Source organism: Canis lupus, chromosome 10, assembly GCF_003254725.2.
Source record: "Canis lupus dingo isolate Sandy chromosome 10, ASM325472v2, whole genome shotgun sequence".
NCBI lineage: Eukaryota > Metazoa > Chordata > Mammalia > Carnivora > Canidae > Canis > Canis lupus.
Genome location: NC_064252.1, coordinates 48,057,879 through 48,082,571, shown reverse-complemented (window position 1 = coordinate 48,082,571; position 24,693 = coordinate 48,057,879). Strand labels below are relative to the sequence as shown.

The 24,693-nt window shown below is 45.3% G+C and overlaps 1 long non-coding RNA gene across 1 annotated transcript; it reads right to left on the bottom strand.

Annotated features, from left to right (window-relative positions):
- Positions 1 to 14,558: 14,558 nt before the first annotated feature.
- Positions 14,559 to 21,507, bottom strand: LOC112675540 (uncharacterized). The gene is made up of 5 exons (XR_003145908.3): positions 21,478 to 21,507; positions 20,614 to 20,669; positions 17,120 to 17,229; positions 16,435 to 16,584; positions 14,559 to 16,262 (listed from the first exon to the last, which is right to left on the bottom strand). It is a non-coding gene; the product is annotated as an uncharacterized LOC112675540 (long non-coding RNA).
- Between the last annotated feature and the right edge of the window lie 3,186 nt (positions 21,508 to 24,693).

Here is a 24,693-nt window from a genome sequence, read left to right as displayed (position 1 = left end):
AACCTCTTCAAATCTGCTTCTTCCCAGCTGGGTGATCTTGAGTAAATTATTTAATCTCTCTTTTTTTCCCAAAATGTTTTAGTTTAATTCTGAAATATCTCAAAGAAATATAAAGCAAGCACTTATATATAACCTTTACATTTATATATAACAGGTACCCACATAATCATCACTAGCATTAAAGACAAACGTTGTATCCTATTTACTCCATATCATCCCTTTTAAATTTTTTCTTTTTCTTTTCTTTTCTTTTTTTTTTTTTAACTAGGCTCTATGCCCAACGTGAGGCTTGAACTCACAACCCTGAGATTAAGAATTGCATGCTCTACCGACTGAGCCAGCCAGGTGGCTCATTTCATCCCTTTTCTAAAGAAGAAATGAAATGTTAACAATTGGAAGTATCTTCTCATCATTCCCCTTCTTTCCTCTCCAAAGGTAACAAGTGTTCTGAAGTTGTTTATTATTCCAGTGCATTAAAAAAAAAAAAAACTTTCACTACCTATAAGTAACTGTGAATCCTATATGTTGTAATAATATCTGCGGCTTACAAGTTTGCACGATAGGTACGAGATTTTAGGTATTCATTTGGAAATGCCTTTTGCTGTGTTTGACATTGTATTCTGGGATTGACCCTTGCTGGGGCCCCTGTGACAGCTGTATGGTTTTCAGCTCACTCTGAGAGTGAGACCTTTTTTATATTTCACCTCCTGGAGCAGTGGCCAGCAACTTTTCTCCATAAAGGCTCAGACAGCACAGGTTTCAGGCCGTATGGGCTCTTGAGTTCTACCATTGTAGAGCGCCATAGACGGTGTGAATTTGGCTGTGCTCCAATAAAATTTTATTTTGTATAATTTTTTAAAAATAAGACTTAGGGCAGCCCCAGTGGCACAGTGGTTTAGCACCGCCTGCAGCCCAGGGCGTGATCCTGGAGACCGCGGATCGAGTCCCACGTCGGGCTCTTTGCATGGAGCCTGCTTCTCCCTGTGTCTCTGCCCCTCTCTCTCTCTCTCTCTCTCTCTGTGTGTGTGTGTGTGCCTCTATGAATAAATAAAAAAATATTTAAAAAATAAAATAAGACTAAATTTTTTTAGAGCAGTGTAATGTTCACAGCAAAATTGAGAGGAAGGTACAGAGGCTTCCCTTATATTCCCATATATAGTCCCATATATCCCCCTTACATACATAGCCTCCCCCATTGTCAATATTCCCCAACAGACAGGCATTTGAGACAACTGGTAAACCTACATTGACACATCCATCATAATTACCCAGGATCCATAGTTTGTGTTAGGGCTTACTCCTGGTTTTTGTTTTTGTTTTTAAGATTTTATTTATTTATTCATGAGAGATGGAGAGAGAGAGAGAGAGGCAGAGACACAGGCAGAGGGAGAAGCAGGCTCCATGCAGGGAGCCCGACGTGGGACTCCATCCTGGGTCTCCAGGATCAGGCCCTGGGCTGAAGGCAGCGCTAAACCACTGAGCCACCCGGACTGCCCCTTACTCCTAGATTTATACATTTTATGGGTTTGGACAAATGTATAATGACATGTATCCACCATATGGTAACACACAGAGTAGTTTCACTGCCCTCCAAGTCCTATGTGCCCTGCCTCTGTGTTCTCCCTACTTCCTACCCTCTCCCCTCCCCCCGGCACCACTGAGCTTTTTACTATCTTTATATAGTTTTGCTTTTTCCAGAATGTCATACAGTTGGAACCCTATGGTATGCAGCTTTTTTAGATTCACTTCTTTCCCTTAGTTATATGCATATGAGCTTTCTCTAGGTCTTTTCATGGCTTGGTAGCGCATTTATTTTAGCGCTGAGTAATATTCCATTATCTGGATGTACTAAAGTTTACTTATCCATCATATCCTACAGGACACCTTGGTTGCTTTCATGTTTTGGCAATTTTGAATAAAGCTGCTAGAAACATCTGTGAGCAAGTTTTTGTGTGGGCATAAGTTTTCGATCATAATTTCACATCACAAAATATTCTTATTTTTATTTTTTCAGCTATTAAAAAGGCTCAGATCATTCTTAGCTTGCACGCTGTGCAAAAGCAGGCGGCAGGCCAGATTTGGCCTAGAGTCATTGAGTAGTTTCCACTTTTGTCCCGTTATGAACAGTGCTCTAGTGTTCCTTCCTGCAAGCATTTCTCCAAGGACAATACAAGCATTTCTCCAAGCTAGACACTGAGATGTGGAATTGTTATGGCATAAGGTGTGTTTTTAGCTTCATGAGATATTGCCTCAATGCCCCAGAGTGATTTTATCCATTTACATTCTTACCGGCACCACCTCCACTTCCCCACATTCTCACTGACACCTTATGTTGTCAGACTTTTTAACTGTTTGGCCAAACTGATGAGTGTGATGACAAATATCTTATTCTTGCTTTAATTTGCAATTCTCTGAGAGCTGGGGAATTTTTCCAAATGTTTATTGTCCAGATTGCTTCCATCCTGAATTGCTCATTAGTATATGTTGCCCCTTTTCCATTGGATTGCATATCATTTCCTTGTTAATTTATAGGGGCTCTTTACAGATGTTGCGTGATTACTTCAACCTTGGGAGCCTCAGTTTCCTTATCTGTGAGTGGGATATTAACAGCACCTACATCATGGAGCTGATGTAAGGAGTAATGTAAATGACTATCATATATACTGTCTGGCTTTCTCACAAACAGTAAGGATGAGCAGAAAATCATCTTGCCCAGAATTCCTCCTGGGGAGACCACTGTCTCTGCATGGAGGAAATATTGTGCTAGACCACATGGAAAGGAGAATAAACCAGGAAAGGAATACAAGGCACCTGGGTGGCTCAGTCAGTTAAGTGTCTGCCTTTGCCTCAGGTCTTGATCCTGGGGTCCTGGGATCGAGCCCTGCTTGTCCCTCTTCCTCTGCTGCTCTCCCTGCTTGTGAGCTCTCTCTCTCTCTGTCAAATGAATAAACAAAATCTAAAAAAAAAAGAAAGAAAGAAAGAAAGAAAGAAACAAACAAAGGAATACTCAAGAGCAATTGCATATGTAGCTAATTGGCTACATATGACAAAGGGCCAGATTTGCATGACCACTGAGAGGGAGGGAAAGAGAGGCTGCCACAGGTCCAGGGATCAACTTGGGTGGGAAAAGGGAACAAAGAAACCTCACAGGGAAACACTGGAAGAGAACAAAATCTCAGAGTTCTTCTTGGTTGGTTGTGAAGTATGCGGTTTAACTTCCCTCCTGTTTCTCCTGCAGAAAGTCTCCAATCCTCACAAATGATGTTTGTTAGAAGACCCTTCCAGCCCCAGAAGAAGTGGCAGGGTGTTCACCTGGCTCAGAATGGGGGTGAGAACAGATAGCACCGGGGCAGCTCAACCACCGAGTCCGAGGGGGACCCTGACAGCTCAGAAGCTGTTTGCCAGTGTGATGAGGTTAGGTGCTGTGCCTGGTCCTTTCCACACATGACCTCATTTAATCCTGGCAGTGGCTTCATGCAGCCTTAATAACATCCCATCTCACACGGCAGACTTGACGCTCACAGAGGTAAAGTTACCTGCCCGGGCTCAGGCCATCAGTAAATTGTTGAACAGGATCTCATCCAAGTGTTTCTGACTCTGAAACTTCTGTTCTTAAAGACAAGATAGAGATAGTCGAGGCAGTGATAAGGTAGGTAGAAAGAGGGAGAGGGAAGAGAGAGGAGGGGCAACAGGAGAGGAGTGAAAGAGGGAGGGAAAGAGAGAAAGAGATAGCAACCATTGCTGATCCTTCTGGAAGCCCCATCTTGAAGGAAGGGAAGGCAGGGCCTGAGAATGCCAGCTGCTCACAGGTGGGATTGCCAAATTCAGCCAATAACAGTAGAGGACACCCAGTTAAATTCGAATTTCAGAGCAATAATGAATAATCCTAATTATACCACATGCAATATATGGGACATACTTATACTAAAAAACTCATTTACTGTTCTTCTAAAATCCAAGTTTACTGGTGTCTGTGTATGGTCTGACAACCCTCCATGCACGGCACTGCCGGGAAGGACAAGCGGCAGCATTTGAAGAAAGGTCCTAGTGCAGCACTTTGCTTTACCCCCGAATGCTGCATGTCCTGTGTAGCAGCTGTCTCCTTCCGAAGCCCCTGCCCCCCAACCTCCGAGCTGTCAAGCCTGCCAGCAGGGCTGGAGCCAGGAGAATTCCAGGCTGCCCTTCAAGCCCTGACAGGTGCCTGGACAAACTGGGAGGGTCGACAAGTTGGCCTTTGGGACATCTCACCTCCGTTTCCTACCTCCCCCCCCGGGGGGGGGCATCCTCTCTGTACCCAGGCTCCCCGAGGCCCCGTGCTGCTCAGGTCCTGCCGAAGCGGTTGGTAAAGCAGTGCGCGCCGAGGTGGCCGGACTGAATGTGGCCCTCTCCTAGGGGGACCTCACAGGAGGGTATGCTTAAGCCCAGGGCAGGAACTCCAGTGGTGGGATGGCAGGCCTGGTGACAGTGCTGGAGGGGTACTGGGGACAGAGGGGCCCTTTAGGGACTCCCCAAAATATACCAGCTGGGCAACCACCGAGTCGGCCAACTCTGCCCGAATGAATGGCACGCAGTAGCACGCCCAGATCTCTCTGGGGCTCGTCCTGCTTCACGCAGCTTCCTCCACGCTGGGGAGCAGCACGTCAGGGCCTGGAAGGCTCTCTTTGTGCAGACATCGCCAGCACTGAGCGTCGAAGTCTCTAGCTCCTCTTATTCTCCCTCGTCCTCCAACCTCCCCTTGCGTGGCTCCCACCAGGAAAGCAGGCAGCAGCGCTCAGGGGGCCCCTGGGAGCCCCGGACCAGGCTCTTCACGTGCACACCTGTCCTTGGTTCACTGTGGCTCCCTCCTGGAAAGAGTACCAGGCCTCCCGCCCTGGCCTTCCCACCTCCAAACAGCTTTCGAGTGCTGTTTCCATGACAACCAGAGGCATTGCTGTAGTTTCACACCTATAACACGAATCCTCCTCCCTCCCAACGTTTTGCCCCTCTGCCCAGGATTCTTGTCGAGACCCTCTCTGGTCGCAGCGAGTCCCCGCGTGCTCTGCCTAACAGACCCCCTTTCTGTCAGCTTCTAAGAATTTTAAACTCAAAGACATCAGTGGAGGGCCTTCCCTCTGAATATGGATTTTTTTAAAAATTTGAGATAAGTTAAAAATGTAACAAACGGGGTGGACAATTGATGGGAATCTTTGGTAGAGCTGAGGCTAGGATAGGAGCTCCAGGGACGTGAGGGGAGAACATGGCCCAAAGGCCTGTGTGTGGAGATGTGATTATTTTTCAAGTTAATGGGGAGGCAGATCTCCAAATATTTCATACACGGATTACAGCCAATTATCGGATTCTACAAGAGGCCAGCACACTGGCTCCCCTCTGGCCATCCCACATCGTCAACACACCAATGACAAGGAAGAAGGGGACCCAGGAGAGAGGCCTGGGCTGAGGGTGATGAGGAGTGGAAATGTAGAGAGGAAGGATCTGTCCTTGCCCCAGCTCTGCTTCTGCCCCTAGTAGCTTGTGGAGGGTCGGCTCCCCATCTCACCCTGTTGGCTCCCCCAACCACAGACTGGTTTGTTTAAGCCACCCCCCAATGCCAGTCCAGCTCTTTCTGCCTCATATGTCACTAGCAAAGCCCCATTCTCAGCAAACCCATCCATCACATCAATATATTATTGATTTTTGAATGAATATAACTTTCCACAAAGGGAAGAGAATGGAGAATGATAAAACCCTATCACTGGATTTTTTAGACCTCTGCAAAATAATCACATGTTGTTGATCATGTCAGAGAGGATCCTGCTGGGAGAGGATGCCTAGATCCAGGAAGGGAACAGTGTGATGTCTTTTAGATTCACGTTCCTGGATGCTTGGGATCTGGTCCATTCTCTGGGGCTTCCTGAGGGTTCAGAAGTCTCTAGATGGTTTTTCTGTGCCCACCAGGAGGCCCTTCTGATAGGGCAAGGGTTTCAGGACTTAACAGTTTCCACAAACCCTGACCTGCCATCTACCCTCTAGATCCACACCTCACCCCCAGCCCCTTCCTTGTAGACTAGGTGGCCAGAGGGCAACTCACATGTCAAATCTTATATATAATCCCATAAGTGGCAATAATCAAACAATGAAATCTCCACAGACCTCCTCTCCAGTATCTCCTGAAAGCAAAATCCTAAAACACAACCAGGTCTACTGTGCCCCCATATGACTCCTTCCTTCAGAGATGGGATGGGATGGGGCATCAGGTGATGAGATCCCCACTGAGTGTTCTGTGTTAGCCTAAAACCTAGTGTTTGGGAAGTTTGAGGGGTTTTGTGACAAGTCCCACAGGGTAGGCTGACTTCCCTAGGACTGCCTGGCCCATGTCCACCAGTTCCCATGAGGTCCCTGCAAATGAGTGACAGTGAGTGTAAAGCTGGGAGTTTAGGTTATGAGGCAAATTCCATTTCTGATTCCAAAGGGGAGCAGAAATTTCAAAGAGTAACTCAACCTGCATGGCGCCACTGTACATTCCCGCCTCCCCACCCCAAAATGTCTCTGCAAGCGTGTTTTCAGCCCTGTTCACTCTGGATCTATTCCACCTTGACTCTGAATGACACCTGTCTTCCTAATACAAAATGCTAGCCTCTCAGCTTTTGTAGTCTGCCCTGCTGGCCAGCTGGTAACAGAGGTTAGCCTCTACACTCTGAGCATGAGGGAAACTGAGGCCCTGGGAGGATGCAGACTTTCAATCTCTTAACCCAAGATCTTCTCAAGTTTAAGATGCCTAGTTTGGATGTGAAGTAACTTGGACATCTCTGGATTGTGTGACCTCTCTGCCTTCCTCCAGCCCTACCATCAAATGGGGGAAACCCCAAACTTTTGATAGTGCCCTTGAGCTGCTCTGCAATGACTACTATTCAAAACTTCCCCGGGTCCGCCACCACCAACCCCTGTCCATGACCCCATTCTTCCTCCAACTCCATGTTTTTCATCAGCCTAGCTGCTTCTTAGTCTGAAAAGCTTTTTTTTTTTTTTAAATTCACGAGAGACACACAGAGAGAAGCAGAGACACAGGCAGAGGGAGAAGCAGGCTCCCTGTGGGGAGCCCAATGTGGGACTCGATCCCAGGACCCCAGGATCACACCCTGAGCTGAAGGCAGATGCTCCACCACTGAGCCACCCAAGTGCCCCTGAAAAGCTAATGTCTAAAAATAAATTCCCCAAGTCAGCAGACACATAAGTAACTGCATCCTGGCAAGATTATATTAGGTGAGTTAGAAAAGCAGCAAGGGGTGTTATAACTCAGTACTTAGGAGGATAACCACACAAGTGAACAGCAAATGAAAGATTCTCATTTCTTCTCTTGGCCTTTTCTTATAGCCCCACCTTCACCCCTGTTTGGTCTCAGCCCCCAGGTCCCCAGCCTCAGTGGATACCATCCGGGTCAACGAGGCAGTGGCTGTGCTCCCCACCGCGCTCCACTGCCTCTCCTTCATTCCAGGAAGTGTGAGAGACATCTGGTGAGGAGAACTGATCCCAGAGCTCTCACTCAGATGAACTTGGATGGACCCTCCGGGAGATTAGAGAGTGTTTTGTGCCAGTGCCACAACTAAAAATAGGCTTATGGGAAACTGAGTCAGGTCAAGTTGGCTAGAGTTGAAGGTTCTGGATTATAGAACAGTCAAACCCAGAAGAGCCTTCAGAAATATGAGTGTCATAAATTCCACACAAAGGGGCACCTGGGTGGCTCAGTTGGTTAAGTGGCTGACTCTTGATTTTGTCGTGAGATCGAGCCCTGTTTCAGGGTCCACACTAAGCGAGGCATCTGCTTCAGATTCTCTCTCTCCTTCTCCCTCTGCCCTTGCCCCTTCTCTCTCTCTCTTTCTCAAAATAAATGTAAAAATCTTCCAAAAAAAAAAAAAATCAGGATAGTTAGCCTGCCAGTAAGCAAGATGCCTGCCTATATGTCAGCCTTCCGGGAATGTCTCAAATGACCACAGGCACATACATCTCTAGAGTGAATGGCTTGGGTGCCAGGATTAGCCAAAGCCAGAATAGACACTTAAAATATTTTGACATCAGAGCACAGCTATCTGAGAGGATGCAGAAACTACAATTTCAAATGAGAATGAAATTGCTGCGGGTGTAGGATTATTTCCATTCAGGAAAAAAAATGCACCCATTTGCATTTTTGAGACTAAAAGATAGTCTACTCTCCTACTCTCTCCTTAACATTTCTGAAGATTTCAGTGATGTGACAATAAGTAATAAGAAGTAACTAGTGACCAATGTTGTCAATTAGGCAAATGAAAACACAGGGCACCCAGGTAAATGTCAATTTCAGATAGACAATGAATAATTTTTTAGCATAAGCATGTATTGTATTAAAGAAAACTGTTGTTTATCTGAAATTCAAATTTAACTGGGCATCTGGCATTCTGACAACCCTTCCACCTATGCATAAATAAGTAAAGAGGTGCAACTTCCTAAGGCCTTTTCATTGCAAAATTCATTCAGTCTATAACTACATCCCAAGCACCTACTCTGTGCCTGGCACTGTGTTCAATGCTTGATCTCAGGGAGCCTACAGTCTCACTGGAGAGCTAGGGAAGAATTGCCATCAAAGCATCTTGAGCAGGAATGTCCAGGGCCAGGAAAATCAGAGCAAGAAATGACATTTCAGATGAGTGAGGGAGCAGAGGTCACCACCAATGCAGACACCAGCTCTGCTTGCATGTCTGGGGCAAAATACAAAGGTACCATGAGGCCCTCTTGACCATTTCTCTGTTGTGGCACCTCCCTCTTTTCACCTCCCTTTCCATTAAGAACTCATTCATTCATTTATCCAACTGACATTTATTGAGAGCCCATCGGTACCAGACCTGGCACATATTAAAGGACAAAAATAACCATAACATAGCATCCTTGAGGTTGACAGTTTGGGAGTCAAGACACATGTCTTAAGGCTCATTTTAGTTGTGAGGATAAAGCAGTGAGGGAACATTGGGGTGTGTCCCATAGCATCCCAAAGCCTATGGGCACCATCAAGTCATATAATTTTGTTCAGAGGCCGAAGTCCCCGTCAATGTGTTGAGTTACCCTGATCAAGTCATGAACCTCTCCAAACCTCGTTTCCTTCACCTGAATAAAAGTGGTGTTCAGAGTAGTGTCTGTCTCATAGTCTTGCTCAGAGGAGCTAGTAGAACAGCCAGTATTTGGTCAACTATGAAGTGTCACATAAAGATGTCATAAAAATGATTTTTGTTTGGCAGGTTCCTAAAAGGTAAACATAAAATTACCATATGATTCAGCAATTCTGCATGTAGCTATCTACCTCAAGAATTAAAAGCAGGGACTCTGACACTTGTACACCAGTGTTCATTGTGGCATCGTCTACAGTAGCCCAAAGGTGGAAACAACCCAAATGTCCACCATAGACAAATGGACAAACAAAATGTCACATATGCATACAATGGATTATTATTCAGCCTCAAAAAGAAATGAAATCCTGACACAGGCTACAGCATGAACCCTGAAAACATTATGCTCAGTGAAATAAGCCAGATGCAAAAGGACAAATATGTTATGATTCCACTTATTGAGGTATCGAGGGTAGTCAAATTTATAAAGACCCAAAGTGAATTGGAGGCTCCAAAGGACAAGGGAAAAAGAGAGTTCTTGTTGAACAGGTATAGGGTTTCTGTTTGGGATGATGAAAAAGTTCTAAGGATGGATGGTGGTAATGGTTGCACAGTATTGTGAATGTACTTAATGCCACCCAACTGTACACTTAAAAATGGTTTAAATGGTTAATTTTATGTTATATATTTTTACAATAAAAAAAAGTGTATTTGGGTGCCTGGGTGACTCAGTCAGTTGGGCAGCCAATTCTTGATCTTGGCTCTCGTCATGATCTCAGAGTCCTGGGATCGAGCCCCCCACTGGCTCTGTACTCAGCTGGAAGTAAGCTTGGGATTGTCTCTCTCCTGTTGCCCCTCCTCTCCACTTGTGCTCACTCTCTCTCCCTCTCTAATAAATAAAGAAATCTTTTTTAAAAAAAATGCACCCAGGCGGCTCGGGTCATAATCTCAGGGGCAGTGGGATGGAGCCCAGAGTCAGGCTTGCCGCTCAGCCAGGAGTCTGAGATTTCTCCCCTCCGCCCTGCCCCGCATCCATGCTTGCTCTCTCTCTCTCTAAAAAATAAATAAATAAATCTTTGAAAAAAAAACGTTATACTCCAGAGAAGGCTAGAAAAGTTAGAGTGGGCATCACAGAGGGCTTCCTTGAGCAGAATTGGACTGAAGGAGATGGAAGAAGAACCTTTAAGCAGGACAGACAGAAACACAGGAAAGACAGGGCTCTCTGTGAGCTCCCCGGGGCCAGGGGCTCCCGGAGGAGTAGTACTGTCCTAAGGCTGAGGCCCTTCAGTGCCACCTGCTATGGAGCTGTCCTGCAGGCCCAGGAAGAAAGCACTGAGGACACACACAGCACGGCCAGGGCGAAGGCTTGTGTGGGAAGTGGCTGGGACGTGTCTGTCCTGGACCCACCACGACAGGAAGTGCTGGGTTATGAAGGAGAAAGCAAACCACTCCAGAAGTTGTATCCAGAGGATGAGGAGCTTCCGAGTCTGAGGAGCACATTACCAACAGCTGGGAGGCGGGGGGCGGGGGGGGCAGAAGCTAAGTCAGCACCAGTGGGGAGGGGTTAGTGAAGGCCAAGGTGGCTAGAGTTGAGAGGAAGGAAGCTTTATGAAGGAGACATCCCTCTAGCCCTCTAGAGTCACACAGGAAGGTTGGTTGGGCAGGTAACCTAGGCAGGAAGGGCTGAATCCAATCTAAGATGTCAACCCCACTAAGCGGAGACATTTGTAATTATTCGGAGTCCTTTCCAAGGATCTTGAATACAGACCCTGCGATCTGCCTCAATGGAGACTGGTCCTGCACCCAGTCATCCTCTGGACAAGAAAGCAGAGATAGTATCATTTCCTAAGATCAAAATTTCAGGCCCTCTTCCCGCCCTTGGAAGTTTTCCTCTGATTCGTGGTCAATTTTAGCAAAATTATAAATTCAGTGAAGATAATTTCCTTCCTCCCGTGTTGTACCCTTCAAGCCTTTCACCCTCAGAGAAGGGCTAGATACCAAGCATTTTGCATCTTTTTGTAAATTCAAGCTTTTGTGTTCCTTTTCCCAAAAGTATTTGCATTTTAGCCAGATGCATTGTTAAAAGATTTTAAACATCAGGGAGCAGGGCTGAGAAGATTTAGAGACAGGGTGGTCTTTCCAGCTCCCCAGTAATCACTCCTTCCTCAACTATAAGAGACACTCTCCTGACGAAGGGGTCACCACTCCTCACCCCTGGCCGACTGTCACCTCTTCCTTAAGTTAGCACCAGCCATTGGCTAAACAGCAGGGTTTTCATTTAATAATAAAATATCCTAACAGCAAATAGAAATTTCTCTATAAATAGAGATCATGTAAGATGACAGTGGATTAACATTTTAATTAAACATGGCAATTCCAATCATTTTTATCATTATAGAGATACCCAACATTTTGACACATTTCAGGTGTAAATTGATGGTTCCAGTCCGATGGCAAATTGAAATAATTTTTCAGGTGATATTTGTAAGCTTTCAGTGGCAGCGAGAGATGGTATTCAACAGTCAAAGCTACAGATTCTAGACATTCCCATTCAAAATAGTAATCCTGAAGCCTCCCTCCCTCCTCCATTGAGAGCTTTAAAAATTATCTCCCCACACGTCACACACACCATCATAAATTAATTTGACGCTTTATGATTTGCAAAACCCACGCCGAAAGGTACTTTGTTTTCCCTAGTAGAATGTCAGATTCTGTTCTTTGGATGAAAGGCATGGCAAGCAGGACTGATGTGTGTATTTGTCTCAGCAATTAATGATTTATTGAGCACAGAGGATGTGATTTAGCATCACACTACTGCTGATCCGTTACAGGGGACGGATTATTATTATTATTATTGAAAGAATCGAGGTTCAGGGCAGCCTGGGTGGCTCAGCGGTTTAGCGCGGCCTTCAGCCCAGGGCGTGATCCTGGAGACCCAGGATCGAGTCCCACATGAGACTCCCTGCATGGAGCCTGCTTCTTCCTCTGCCTGTGTCTCTGCTTCTCTTTTTCTCTGTGTCTCTCATGAATAAACAAACAAATAAATCTTTAAAAAAAAAAAGAAAGAAAGAATCCAGGTTCAGAGCAGACAAGTAACTTGACAAAAGACACACAGCTAGAAAGTGGCAGAAGTAACGTTGGAACCCACACGCATCAAGCTTTAAACACTGGACTCTCTTACCTACTATCTTTCTTCCTCACAAATGAAACTGTGTCCAGCTTTTGCTGAAAGGTGACTCCATAAATAGTTATTGATTTGTCATATTTTTCCTACATTCTCTGCAAAAGAAAACACTCCAAAGCTGTGTAACCTCACCTCAATGAAACATTTTCTTTGTCACATGTCCTCTGTGCCAACTCACACTTCCAAACCATCACCATCACCACCGTCATCATCTTCAATATCAAAATACAGATTTTATTTGAGAGAGAAATATTTTTTCAAGGAAAAGATAAATATGTTAAGGGATCACGCTTTCTTTTTTTTTTAATTAGGCAATTTTAATCCTTAAAACCTGCTTTAGGCTACACACATTCTTGGATTCGTGACTTTTATTATTACCTATAGTGGGCTTACAGTCACCATTTGCCTTCAAGGCGCCCTGAGAAACACGCAGAGCCTTTCTAGCAAGGCTGAGTAATTGAATCTCTGTGGAGACTTCTCCCCAAATTTTTATAGCTTCCTTAGCTAAAATTTGCTGAAAAGCCACATAGAGAATTTCACATGGAAATAATAGAACTATTCAGCGTAAACGCCCATATAAGTGAACATGCTGAACAAAACGTTCCAAGTTTTGAAAACTTGAGAACATGTCAGAGAAAATGACATCACTCTGAGTAAGAGTACAGTAAATAATCTCAACCTCTTGTAGTCTTATGATACTGAGAAATGTCCAGCAACTTGATGTTTTAGGATGCTGAAACTCTGTGGGTTGAATAGTTTCTTAATAAAATCAGTAAGTATTCCCTGACTAAAGTAGCACATGTTTAATGATTTAAAAAAAAAAAAAATGTCTCGAGGACATGACAGTTCCTTTTCATCTTTATAACCCACAACAGAGCTTAGCTTAGCACCACTTTTGGAAAAATTTGCTCCAGAAACGTTTGTTGAGTGAATATCAATATTTAATAACTATTCAACAAAGACTTGTTGGTGTTTCTACAGTTGGGAGAAATTATAACTGAAAACAAACTACAGGGACGCCTGGGTGGCTCAGTGGTTGAGCATCTGTCTTTGGCTCAGGGTGTGATCCCCAGGTTCCAGGATTAAGTCCCACATGGGGCTTCCTGTGAAGAGTCTGCTTCTCCCTCTGCCTGTGTCTCTGCCTCTCTGTCTCTCATTAATAAATAAATAAAAGATTTAAAAAACAAAGAAAACAAACTCCGATACAATATTGTGAATGTACAAAATGCCAATGAATCGTACACTCCAAAATGGTTAATTTTATATTATATGAATTCCACCTTAATAATAATAATGATGGAGACCAAGGAATAGCGACCTAATAGGTTTCATTAAAATTCAACACAGTATATTCTCATATTTTCATAACAAATATAAAGTACTAAAGAGCCCATAAACATTTTTGCAAGTAGGAAGTGTAAAAAAAAAAAATCATTATTAAGTAGATAAAATGTAAGAGTTCCAACACGATTTCCAGAAATTGTGATGCAAATAGCCTGAAATAGTTTCAGCGCTCAGGACTTGTTGGGGAGGATGTAGGACCTTTTCAGACCCTCCCTGGCTGTTCCTGTTTGCGGTCCTGGTGGCCCCCTTCACGCTGCAAAGGGCAGGATGGAGCTCCTGCTTCCAAAGTGAAGAAGCCCTGGGTCTCTTCCCCATTCGAGAAATTTTCCAAGAACATGGAGAAATGTAGCCCCACGCCTGCACTCCCATGCTCTCACCAACTTTAATCACAGTTCCAAATTCAAGGTGATCATTCTAAGAACCTCAACCTTACAAATCATTTCAAATATGAGGCTTCCCTTCTTATAGGACAATGTGATGACAAGCTGCTATTTTTAAGCGGTAAAGAAAAAGCCTCTTAGTATTTAAAGGGGTTTAGTAATCTCGATTCAGCAGGGCTGAAAATATAAATGTAAGTTTCCAGTAGTTTAGGAAGCAGCATTTTCTGATTAGACACCAAACAGTTTTCTTTTCCATCAAAGGGCCGTTTATGGAGCTAAATGTTTAAGTGCTGAAGACACTGCACTAGATTTTCAAGCTATACCTTTTTTTGTAAAAGGCCAGCGATTGCACACTTGTTTTCAAAAAGTTAACACATTTCGAGTAAGCCACAGCTTGGAATCTTGTCTGTATCAAATTTTCCCTTCTGCTTTCTGATAAATCACAATGTGACAGCCTGCGAGCCTTCCTCCCTCCTCTGTTTGGCTTGCTCATTAGGTCTTTAAAAGAAAATGCAAATCCTCATCTCTTCATTAACCCATCTTAGAAAATAACTCAGATGTTCCTAATTTCTCGTCTGATTTATCAGACCGGTCTCTGATAACTTTTGAAAGAAGTCTATTCAACATTCTCAAGGACAAAGGACACTTTATAGAAATAAATAAAAAGAAACCCTGACACAATCACAAGAGGAGAAAAACACCGAGAACTTTGGTACACGTTGCCTGCTCGCTTCAGAATTATTTCTCGTTCTGTCCGAGCCAATAAACACATTACACTGAGAATGTTTTATTCAAAAACTTCTCTGATACAATCTACGAAAAGAACTAAAAGCCTCTCCGTTTCACTCCACGGTACAGACGCCTGGCAGCCTAAGGGAAGTGAACATTCCACCGCAACCTTCCCTTTAAAAGTAAATAAAAGAAAAAAAAGTAAATAAAAGTAAATAACAACAAGTATGACAGCATGATGGAATCTGAAGGTTTCAAAACACGCTTATTCTCAACTCCGGAGAAAGCTTTTCACCGAGCCGTGTGCTGTGGGTGTGCGTGCGAGTGTGTATTAAAATATCTCTAAAATTTAGTCTTCTTCTTCTTCTTTTTTTTTTTTTTTTTTTCACACATCAACACTCAACTAAATCCTAGGGTCTTCTCAGAATGTCTCCCCACGATTAGGTGGCTTTAGAAAGAATTCTATTTACCAAAATCATTATGACACTGTTTATTTTCCTCAGAGGGGGGCTGGAGGGAGGGCAGGAGGGGAAAGAAAAGAAAGCTGGTGAGTTTTTGTATAATAAGTGACCCTATCATGCAAATAAACAAGCGCTTCTCTTTCAGGATCTCTGTTATCAAAGACATCTCCAAGGCTGACAGCATTTCTCAGCTCCTCAGCAGAAATGGAACTACTGACCCCACCAAAAGTAAAGAAGACCTTTCTTCTTCTGCCCAAGACACGGGGGGAAATAAGGCAGGGAGGCTTGTGTGGGAATGGTTTTCTTGAACACTTGCACCAGACACTTTTTTTCAGCCATTTGGCCACACTCTGGGCACCTCCCTGTCCGCCTTCCTCCTCTCAAACAAATCGCCAGGGATGGACCCCATGCTCACCAGAAAGTCCAGGACACTGCTTTCCACTTGTTTCTTTTTAAAGTATCTGTGGGTCTCCAAGTTAGGGAAGGGGCAGGGAGGAGCTCTCCCTCACAAAGACAAACACAGTTTGAAATAACAAAGCAGAGAGAGTGTATCTGTGTGAGTAGGATGTGTGTGTGTGTGAGTGTGTGTATTGGGGAGGGAGGGTGTGTTTGGTTTTGTTTGATTCCCCCCCCCCCCCAGAAGAAGGAATTGAAAGACAGGCCGCCCAGATTTCCAAAGTAGTCAGTTCCTGAGGAGGCAAGCGACTGGGGAAGGAGAGCGTTTGACAAACTCCCTGACTGGAAGCTCAATCACCAGATTTCAGAGAGGACAGAGTCCAATGCCTCCCGTACGTGGGGCATCCAACGTGCTCTTCTGCACCAACAGAGACCCGAGACACGCCTCAGGTGGGAGAGCATCGTCCAGCAAGGGCTGGCTCTTCCCCTCAGGTGGGGACCAGGCCAGGAGGGAGCTTAGACGTGGCGGCGAGCGGTGGAGGCGGAGGCGAGCAGGGCCCACAGGACTGGATCTTTCCTTTCCGGAGCCTGCGTTGCCTTCTCTTCCACCTGCTTCCCGGCGGGGCGTCCGGTCTCTCCTTGGGTGGGGGCCTGTTGACTAATGAAACAGCGAAAGCACAGGTCAGCCATCAGGCAAATAATAAACATATTTGTGTTGCACATCTGTTAAGCCTGTTTAATGGGTCGGCCCTCCACGTCAATGGGCTTCCTACCCCAGCCCCCATCGCTCCACCTGTATCAACAACAATGCCTCCACACAATTATCTTACCTTAATGAACTTAATCTTTAATTTCCCAGCTTGGCCCTGGTACTCAGCCTCCTAACAAAGGAAGTCGAACTGTTTGAGTCCCCGTGAGCTGCCTTCCTCCAACAGCCAGGGAAACTTTACCCACGACAAGGATTTTCGCCCCTTGTGGAACTGTCAAAAGCAATAAATATTTTTCTTTTTATTCCATCATTAGACCCTCCTAAGAATGCCTCCCCATTGTCCACTGTAATTCCCAGAGCTCTCTGGGCAGGGGCGTTATTGTGGAAAATGAATCCTGAAGTGTTAACAATCCTGCCAAAGCGGCTACACTTTTTTTTTTTTTTTTTTTTTTCCGAGGGCGTAACCGTTAGGAATGTGTCGCCTCACCATAGCCTGCTCGGCGAAAAGAGCACTTGTGTTTTTTAACACTGGGCTTTGAGAAGGATGCTCAAGTTAAAGCATTGTGGCCACTGTAAATAGATGCACTCAGCAGAATAGAGCTTCTTCATTCCTAATTAGGGAAGTAACTCTAGAAAGACAGAATGTCACTTGCTAGGCTGTGCGTATTGTTGAGTTTGTACTCGCCTCCACAATGTGAGGTAATTGGAGTTGTACCTTTTAGAAAGCTGCTAATTTCACATAGGAAGTGCTAACAAGACCTTTCTGGGCCATGTTTTCCTTCTTCCTTTTTAAGGAAGTTACAGACCTTCAGTAGTGGGAATGGCTGAGCCCTGGCCTGGCGGAGGAAACAGCAGTAATGAACCACTTCAGCCCGCGGTTAGAAAAAGGAGGCCTCATTTTGGAGTCCTGAGAATACTAAGCACAACAAAAGGTTCTGTTTAAGCTTGTTATCCAGGACATTCTTACAGGCTACACAGCTTTCCCTGCAATGACCCTCTCCAAACAAGTGCATCAAGTTTGAGCAAATAGAAACACCCAACTTTCAAGGCTCGGAGTTATAGTTTTCTTTACAAAGCCATTTATATAATGTAAGCTGCAATTAGCATGGGACAGAGCGAGGAGATTTAGGCTGGAAAGTTCTCTTAACAAAAGATAGAAATTAGTGGAATAAGTAACAGTTAAATATCGGCTTCAGATAACTAGTTGAAAAGGCCTTTTAAATCATTTACTAATAAAAAAAAATAAAATAAAATGATTTTGCCTCAGACCTTGCTCCAACCAAAGCGTGGTCTTTTAAATCACTGAACTGATTAATCTACTAATTTTAAATTATCCAGCAAGAATGGATCCGAGCAAAAAAAAAAAAAAAAAAAAAAAAAGTCCACACACCCCCAAATGAAAAGCGCTACAGCTTTTAAGCCTGACAATTTCATCAAAATGTCCATAGGAATTACATAAAAAATTCAAACCGTAATGAAATAAATTGCTACTTACATTATGAAAAGTCTGCAAAAGCTTTTTATAGACTTCAAATGCAGAAGTTATATAAACTGCACAGTAAAAAGAATTAGAAATTGACCTTTACAGATCAAGGGCTAAAATTAACAGTCTTCAGGGGAAAAAAAAAATCCCAGTTCACAGTGGCTTTTAATGCCATTTTTTCCCCCTACACTCATTTATCTAATAACCATGGCAAGGTTAGGATAAACAATGAACAGTATGTTTTCACATTTTCCACCTTTTGTGTCCTCCATATGAATTTCTAAAACACTTAAGAGAATAGATACATAAACCTGTGACCTTCAAATGAGCTTTCTGATACTCTCAACATTTTGAATAAAAAGATCAGAAAATGGAACCACTTTTACACAGTAATGAATTCCATTCTGTTGGGTAAACAAAGCTAAATTTTAAAACAGAGACCTGACATTTGTATAGCTCAAGAAGCTATTCTGTTCTTCTGGGGGTGGGCAGAGGGAGGGAGGGGGGGGGATCTTGTCAGTACTTTACGGTGGGCGAAATAATGACCACATGTACCATTCACATTAAGAAAAAGAGAGAGAGAGACAAATCCATTTGGCCGCGTTCAACAGAGAGCCACTGCTTCCAAGACAAGGACAACAAAAATGCCCAATTTTTATGACAATTTCCCCCCCACCCCGGGAACAATTGATCCATCCCACAGCAAAGGAGGGGGGTGGACGGAGGAGGCCCCTGTCGCCATTATGGAGCTAGCGCTTATTGACGGGAGCTAGGAGGGCCTCCAAAAGTTACTCCAATTTCCGTCGAGCTTTTGTGCATCCCTTGTCCTGCCTGAAAGGCTCAGTTAGGTATTGTTGCAAAAAAAGTCTGCATCCACATTTGTTCCCCTCTAATTCATACCCGGCATTGTGAAGTTTTGCCATTCAGGGGCTGATTGGACAACAGCCCTGACAATGGCCAAGCGATTAGGCCCTCAGCATGGGCTGGGGTTGTGGGTATAAACCTAGGGCCGGGGCTGGAATTCACTGGGGCATTCAGCTTCCTCTCGGGCCCTTCCCGAGAGGCCGAGCCTCCTTTGCTGCAGGTAATGCATTCCTGCAGACCCGGGAAACGGAATCCTTGTAATTAGCGTGTCCAGCACCGGGCAGGCCGCCCCCGCCCAGCAAGTCGGCCCTCGGGGGCCCTGCCGCTTTCTAAGGAGCTCGGCCCCCGAGATGCTCCGGCCTCGTCGAATGGAAAACTTTCTCGGGCGACTCGGTGGGCCTGAAAATCAGCAGGCAGGGGAGGGCGGCCGGGGAGGCGGCGAGCGGCGCCACTTAACCCTTGGCACGCCGAGGCGCGCGGCCCCTGCCCGGCCCCGGGCCCGGGCTCGGAGCGCGCCGCCGAGCGCGCGGGTGTCAGTCCGCTGCTGCACGTGTCAGGAACCGGAATTCATTTACATGTGTTTTCCTATTGTTTTATATCATTTTATGACAATGTGCCGCATAATATAATTTAAATCTTTAATGCACAACTAATTCTCTACCATTAATTTGTCAACACGATCCCTGGATACGCCACCCGGAAAAGCAGGCGGGCTTGAAATTACGTGCAAGGCGTTCCTGGGGTCCTTAGGAAGGTTTGCAGGGTGGTGGTGGTGGTGGGGGGCGGGCACAGATTCCCGGAGGCTCTTCGCCTGGACTGTCTAGACTCAGGAAGGCGAGCATCGCAGGGTGCTTCCCGCCTAGACCGGGGCATTCCGGCTCCCGGTGGGGAGCAAGACGCGGGCACAGCTCGCTTCTTGGAGACCTGCGTCCGGGCGGCGCGGGGTGCCCGCGGCAGCGCCCCGAAAGGGGCCGCGGCCCAGCCCTGGGGCTGCGCGCGCGCGGGGTGGTCGGGCCGCTGCTGGGGAGCCCGGCCCGGGGAGGCGGGTGGGGGGGGGAGGGGAGACCCGCGACGTGGGAGGGAGAGAAAGCGGGCGGCGGGCCCCGGGGGCGATGCGGGCACAGACCGCGTTTTGGGGTGGGGGTGGGGGTACCCAAAGCTGGAGAGGGCGTGCCTGTGGGCAAAGCGTTGCTGGGCTGCCCTGACTTCAGACCCCCGCAACTCCCCCCAAAACTTCCCCCAAACCCCAGGCTCCTCCTTCTTTCGCTAGTTGTCCGAGCCCAGCCTGGAAAAACCGCGGCTCCTTCCCTCCGCGCCCCAGGAGGACGGGCGCCCTGCAGCCACCAGCCAAGTGAGAACACCCAAACGTCTGCACCGTTACAAATTAAAAAAAGAAGGAGCACCCCAAACCTTATTAAACATTCAAATAGGGAAAAAAATTAAGATATTCTGGGCAAAAGAAGTGTTTAGACAAAGGCTGTCTGCTTCAATTTCCCCCGTTAAGCGGGGAGCTGGCTGCTGGGAGAGAGAGAGAGAGTGACGGTGAATTCCATAAATTAGCTGAAAATCCCTCTTCTCCGGAGCCCAAGTTATCTCTCCGTTGCCTGCAGCTCTGATTTAGAACGGGAGCCGGCTTGTTTACCGGTTTAATTAATGCCCCTTTTCAAGCAGGGAGGAGGGGAAGGGAAATGAAGTGACTCGGTGATAAACAGGTGTAGCGCGGCCTGCAGCCGGGCTCTCCGGGCCTGTCGCAGCCTCATCAGGCTTGACTGGGCCTGACCCCGCCAGCGAAAAAGGTAGATGGCCCAGTTGGAAGCGCAGTAGGTGAGCATTATTTTAACCGCGAGCCTGTGATTGGAATGGCTTAAAGGGACAATCAGCACTTGGGGTTTTTCTTCTTCCTCCAGAATGCATTCTGATTCTTTCCCGTCGCTGAGCGCAGAAGAGACAGACCTTGAAGATATAGGTCATAGGCCCTTTCCCTCCTCTTCCTCCTCCTTTTCCTCAGCCTTCACCTCAAAATGGAAAGGAAGAGCCTCTTAAGAAGGAAATCTGGCTCCTGCAGCTCACCGGGGACCGGCTTGCTGCTCTGAAAAAAAGAAATCCCTGGGCATTCTCTCTTTATTTACTTATTTCCGCTTTTTAATTCCAAGAGCCTAATATCTGGGATTGGACTGTCCGTGGCCTACGTGTTTCTGTGACCTTATAGATAACAGGGAAGCTTGGATGGAAAATGAAATTCAAGCGCCAGCTAATTTTAAAAACATAACTCAGAACTCATTCCCAAGGGGGGAAATGGCAGTTTCTGTAAGCACAGGCTGAATGTGTTTTTAAATTAATAACTAGCCCTGGTATTTGCTAAATGATGGCTGTTTCGTCATTAAAATCAGCAGGTGTCCAAGGTGAGAATATATGTTTCATGACTTAAAGTCACCTATCTGCTTTGCCTGCTGCCTTTCTCTGAGCCAGCATCCTGGAGAAACAGAAGTGAAACCAGAAGCTGGGTCTGTCAGCCATGCTGGCCTTTTGGCCTTTTGGGGAAAGAAAGCTTTTTTTTTTTTTTTTTTTTTAATTGTCATTTATCGAACGCCTACTCGATGCCTCCAGATGTCATCACAAATTTGGACAGCTTCCCTACAAGGTGGTTATGTTCATCCCCATTATTGAGAAGTTTTTAGAGAATTGTAAGTAATCTTCCCAAGGACAGACACAAAGCTAGTCAAGTGCCACAGTAGGGAAGAGAACTGGGGTCTCTCTGATTCCAGGGCCCTCACTTCTTTCACTCTCTATGAGATAGCGGTGATCCTAGCTACTCACCAGCACGTGGAGACCGGGATTCCATTCTAGACAGAGGCTGCTTATGCCCTTGGTTACAGAACAGAGATTTCTTTTTGCCACTCCAAATTCAGGTTCGGGTCATGGGGGCCCAACACATGTATAAGCACAAAGTATTTTGCAGAATACAGAGGTCTTTCTGGAAAGGGTTCTAACTTGGGATTAGGATCTTTCAGTTTCACTGCTGGTTCTACTACCCATTAATGTGTGACCTTGAGCAAGTCACCTTAGCTGAGTGAAATCCTCATCTCTGATTGGCATTGTCTGCCTCACAGAATGAGTTGGGGCCAAAATGAGCTGACATGAGTTCAGATGTGTTGATCACTATGAGGAACTGTTCAAATGTACAGTTTCATGACGGATTTCCCAGAGTTATTAGGTACTAGTTAAGACTACAGGTGCATGTGCTTTTCAAAGTGAAATGAATTACTATATAAAAGAGACTATTTTTTCTCCTTATTAAAGAGCACTTCCCTCCTAATTTCTGTTTTTTTTTTTAGAGATTTTATTTATTTATTCATGAGAGACAGAGAGAGAGAGAGAAGCAGAGACATAGGCAGAGGGAGAAGCAGGCTCCCTGAGGGGAGCCTGATGCAGGACTCGATCCCAGGACCCCGGGATCACGACCTGAGCCAAAGGCAGATGTTCAACCACTGAGCTACCCAGGTGCCCCCTTCCTTCCTAATTTCTAAACACAAAAATCCTGGCTATGTATTTTTAAAAGATTTATTTATTTATTTTAGAGAGAGCGAGCACCAGCAGGGACAAGTGGCAGAGGGAAAAGAAGGGCTAAGCACAGAGCCCAATGGGGGCTCTGTCTCTGGATACAGAGATCATGACCTGAGCCAAAACCTAGAGATGGACACTCAACTGATTGAGCCACCCAAGCACCCCAAAAAATCCAAGCTATATCAACAAATAGTTCTAAAAGTTCTAATGTATCCTAAAATAATATAATTTTGATAAAAATGATATTAATGATGACTAATGGTACTATATGCCAGCAGCACACTAAGTACTTGATACGTACCAATTAGTCCTCATCATAACTCTATGAGGTAGGTACTATTACTGTCATACCCATTTCACAGATAAGGAGACTAAGACACAAAACGATTTGGCCATATGATTCCCAAATAGCAGAACTATCATTTGAACCTGTAACCTGGCTCTGGAGTCCACCCACTTAATCACTGTGTTCTACAGCTCTTCATAAGAGAGTGTATTATCCTTACCTCTCCAATCCACATTTTTAAGATGACAAAAGTGAAGCTCAGAGAAGTTAAATGATTTGCCCATTACCATTCACCTGTTTTATGGCAGAGCTAAAATTAGAGCTTGTATGTCCTAATGCCCAGTTGTTCTATTCATAACATAATTGCTACTCACTTCACCCAGCTTTCAGTGCTCTCTGGAGAGATAGGCTGAGTAGTATAAATATTGGCTCTACCACCCCAGCCAAGCTCTGAACTTTTCTGAACCTAAGATAATAAAGCCCACCTCATCGGTAGGCAGACTAAATGAAATAACACACAAAAGTGTTTAGCGCAGTTCCTGGCATACGGTAAATGCTCAATAAACCCTCCTCAAATGTAAAAATGTAAAATGGATCGAGGAAGAGAAGCATGAACAGTGGGGAGGCCCTGACGTGGAGGTAGCTGTTTCTGTCAGTGAGTTGGCCCAAGCTAAGTTGAAGGAAGAGACTAGCAAGGCTGGAAGGAGGAGTAGAGCCCAACAGTGTGGGAGGACTCTGAGGCCAACTCCTCAGACATTGGAGGATCTTCTGAAGTGAGTCCTGAGGACACAGGACATTGAAATCATTGGCCAGCCTGAGGGGCAGAGGGAAGGTATTGACTTAGGAAAACAAGAAGGGGGAAAGGAGCAATCAAATAGTCTGGAGAAAGCAAGTTGGGGAAGGCTGGAATAAGAAAAATGGCTGCCTCAGCGCTCAGTCATCATGGATGGGTCCCCTTCACAGGGTGCTCTCTGGAGACTTTGGCAATGGTTGTTTCCCTCCATAGAGAGTAGAAAAATGGGGTGCCAGGAGACTGAATGCTGAGGAGGAACTACAAAATGCCTGGCTAACAGAATCCTCTCTCCATGTGAAGGCTGCTACTGCTTCTTCTTCTTCTAAAGATTTTATTTATTTATTCATGAGACACACACACACACACAGAGAGAGAGAGAGAGAGAGAGAGCAGCAGAGACACAGGCAGAGGGAGAAGCAGGCTCCCTGGGGGGAGCCCAATGTGGGACTCGATCCCAGGACCCCAGGATCACACCCTGAACCCAAGGCAGATGCTCAACCACCGAGCCACCCAGGCGTCCCTCCATGTCAAGGCCTCTGTGGACCTTTGTCTTTTTTCTGTTTCCTCATCAGCAAAATTTCCCAACTGTCCAACTGGGCTATTATAGGGATCAAAGGAGCTATTTGATGTAAATGTAAACCAGACATGTTAAACAAGTCTCAACTATTGTTATCTTGTCTGTAGAGAAAGCAAAGAATATTAAGTGAGGAATTTTTTTATTGAAAATTTTAAGCATAAACTTAAGTAGAAGAGTATGATGAACTCCCAGGTAGGTACCTGTGATCCAGACTCAACCATTATCAATTTATAGTCAATATTGTTTCAACCTTCCCCATCCTCCCCCCAGCCCTACTGGATTATTCTGAAGCAAATCCCACATATCATATCATTTCAGCTGTAAATATTTCAGAATATATTTCTAAAAGGTAGAGGCTCTTTTAAAAACATAACCATAATTATATTATGACATAAAAAAATTGACAGTAGTTCCTTAACATTACCAAATGCTGAGCCACGGTTCAAATCTCCTCATTTGTCTTATAAATGGACTTTTACGGATGCTTTTGCAGATCAGGACCCAAACAAGACCAACACCTTGCATCTGGTTGATCCAGGAAGGGACTTTTCCTGAGGGCTTGCTCCGTCCTATCAGCCTGCCAAGGCTAGGAGACTTCCGGCCAGGGTTGCCTAGACCCGATGATAGCAGGGGTTCCTTAGCATCATTTGGCCATTGATTCTTCCCTTCTTGGACATTGAACTATGGACTGAGTAGCCCTTTTGAGGTTTGGGGACCCACAAAAAAGGAAGCATCTTGGAGTGCAAGTGCTGGGGTCAAGACACCTGCTCCTTTGCTAAAGTGTGGTTTAACACAGAGGCTTTATTTTTAATT